Genomic DNA, 2730 nt, shown 5'->3' with positions numbered 1-2730 from the left:
AGTAAGGGGCCCACATTCTCTCTAGTTTTCCTTTTGCTGTTAACATACTTGAAGAAGCCTTTTTTATTATGCTTTATCACTTTAGCCAGATTCAATTCCAGGCGGGCTTTAGCCTTCCTCGTTGCATCCTTGCAGGCCCTGACTACATTCCTATATTCTTCCCAAGTGGTCAGACCCTTTTTCCACATTTCATGGACCTTCTTCTTTCCTTTGAGCTTGCACATGAGCTCCTTGCTCATCCACACAGGTCTCCTGCCACCTTTTCCCGATTTCTTGCTCACAGGGACGCACCGATCCTGAGCTTGGAAGAAGAGCTGTTTAAATGCTGACCAGCTCTCAGAGGCCCCCTTACCTTCTAACACCCGAGTCCACGGGATAGCTCCAAGTAGGTCCCGGAAGAGATCGAAGTTGGCTCTCCCAAAGTCCAGGGTAGTAATCCTACTTATTGCTTTGCTTCTTCCACTCAGGATCTTGAACTCCACCATCTCATGATCACTACAACCCAAGCTCCCCCAACCTTTACTTCCTTAACAAGTCCATCCCTGTTGGTGAGAATAAGGTCCAGTAACACCCCTCCCCACGTCGGTTCCTCCACCACCTGCATCAAAAAGTTGTCTTCAAGAATTTCTTAGAAATTCTCATGGCACGCAATGAGATTCTTGCTATAATAACGTCCAATTTTATCAACCTTGCTTTAGAAAGAACAAGAAACTTAACTACTAGGTGCTTACCACTTATAGTTAGAAGTTGTAAAATAGAGAGTATATCAAGTCTACTAAATCATGCATGCTGCGGTTTTCCTCCATGCTTTTTTTTGTCACAATTCCAGGCAGAGTATCTCCATGGAGATACCGCACGTTTTCTTGAATAGCAGTGACAGAAGTCAGAGTGCTAAAAAAACAAAACAAAACAAACATTCTTTGAATTTACAGCAGCCTTCACCAAACAAAGGAGCTCACCTTTTTGCTGGCGAGTCATCCTTCAGACAGCAGTAATTAACACTTTCCATTTTAAGCAAAAACAACGTTTTAACGCTATGAATATTGCAAAAAGAAGCAAAATGCACTTGCTGGATAGTTTCACGTCCAGAGCTACAGAGGATTTCATTATGCCACAACTTTTCTAGTTGTTTCTGATCTCTGCTAATTTCAGACTGGAATTCAGGAACAAAGCAGAGCCTCTCTTCTTAGCACAAGGCTTAAAGCCATCAGTATGAAGGACTAATCTGACAGATAAGCCTAATAACTCTGGCTGACTAATGACAGCAGTTCTAGTAAGGAGATTACACACAGAGCACCAGAGCCACTCTGCCTTTCTCACTCCACCACCCGGTTCCCATTAGCATCAGATCTTACCAGCACACTTTGAAAGGAGAGAAGCAAATGCCCCGCATGTAGTAATTACCTTACGGCATGGGCTCCAGCTCAGGAGCAGAGGCATGTTCAGGCAAAGCTGTCACCAAACCTTGGTGCAAAGAGCACAAATGCTTGGCAGCAGATTCCTGCTATCAGTGAGAGTTGGGAAGATCCCCAGTCGGGAGGGGCTGGTGGTCATCTGGCAGTGCTGAGCACATCTACTACTCAGCTCGCAGCATGGCAGCGCAGCAGACGTTAGGCTTTGGGGGCCAAGCACTTCCTGGCTTGGGACTGGGAGCTGCCTGTATTTGAATAGCTGCAGTCCCACTGGTGATCTGTGCGTATTTGAAAACAAACAAAAGGAGAGAGGAACAAAGAGAAGCAAGATGCTTCTTGTCCCAGAATTCCATACTCAATGTTTTGTTCATTATTGAAAGTTCCACATCCATTGACTAGAAACCACAAAAATGAGCAACTTTTTTACAGGAATCAGACAAACATGACTCCCATTTCAGATAGTGTTAAGCTGCACAGCCACAAGATGGGAGAGGAGAAGCCAGCTGCTGCAGCAAAGTACAGGCAGAGACAAATAAGCCACGTATCATATCTTGCTGCATATCAGGCATTCCACACTGAAGAAAGGTTCTTAATCTCACACAAAAACACATTCAAATGCCAGCTGAAGCCTATATATCAATAACTTTCCTCAACCCAGAAAGACAGGAAACAAACTGCCGTAACTGCTAGCTTCTCTGATACAACTGCTTTTAGACCCATCCAGGCAATACCGCACTGATCACACAGTCCTTCTGCACTCCTACCTCTGCTGCAATCTGCTGCATCACACACTGAGGACAATGCTCCTCAAGTGCTCGCTATTAAAAATGCATCTTTCTCATAAAGAGATAAAAAGACCAACTTTGGAGTGATTCAATGTAGGCAGTCACACAATTGATTTGTGGGCTTTGTTTATGTCAGATATTTAGAAACTGGAACAGAAGAATTGTGTCCTTCAGTTGACTTAGTGCTGAAGGAAAACCAACATCTTTAGTTTTACTGAAATGAGGATTTGCAGTCAAGAGAAATGCTATTGCAAAGGAAAAGAATAACAGAACTGCTCAGCATTTCTGCAACTCATCTGCATTTAGTGTATTTAGTAGTTTAAAAAAAAAAAACAGCTTACAGAACACCGAGTCAGGCTCTCAGCAGCCACTAATAAACTTCTTCCATCAACTCTGGACCATTCTGCTGCAACATAAAACAAAGCCAGTAGCAAGGAGGACAGAACATGGGCTCTAGCAAAGAAGGACTCAGTAGAAGCAGCTTCTGAAGCTTCTAGCTAATACTCATCCTAGCAGCTGGTGCTTCCACACTT

At 43.8% G+C, this 2730-nt stretch overlaps 1 protein-coding gene across 1 annotated transcript in view; it reads right to left on the bottom strand.

The window, feature by feature from the left end:
- The window catches only part of TBC1D4 (TBC1 domain family member 4), a 51599-nt gene extending 50851 nt beyond the window's left edge, over nt 1–748 (bottom strand). The window contains exon 1 of the mRNA XM_031557831.1: nt 732–748. The gene's annotated coding sequence lies outside the window, so the exon portion shown is untranslated. The remainder of the gene's footprint in view (nt 1–731) is intronic.
- Between the last annotated feature and the right edge of the window lie 1982 nt (nt 749–2730).

Source organism: Meleagris gallopavo, chromosome 1, assembly GCF_000146605.3.
Source record: "Meleagris gallopavo isolate NT-WF06-2002-E0010 breed Aviagen turkey brand Nicholas breeding stock chromosome 1, Turkey_5.1, whole genome shotgun sequence".
In the NCBI taxonomy this organism is placed as follows: Eukaryota; Metazoa; Chordata; class Aves; order Galliformes; family Phasianidae; genus Meleagris; species Meleagris gallopavo.
Note: the sequence above shows the minus strand (reverse complement) of the source record. Positions and strands in the feature narration are given on the sequence as shown.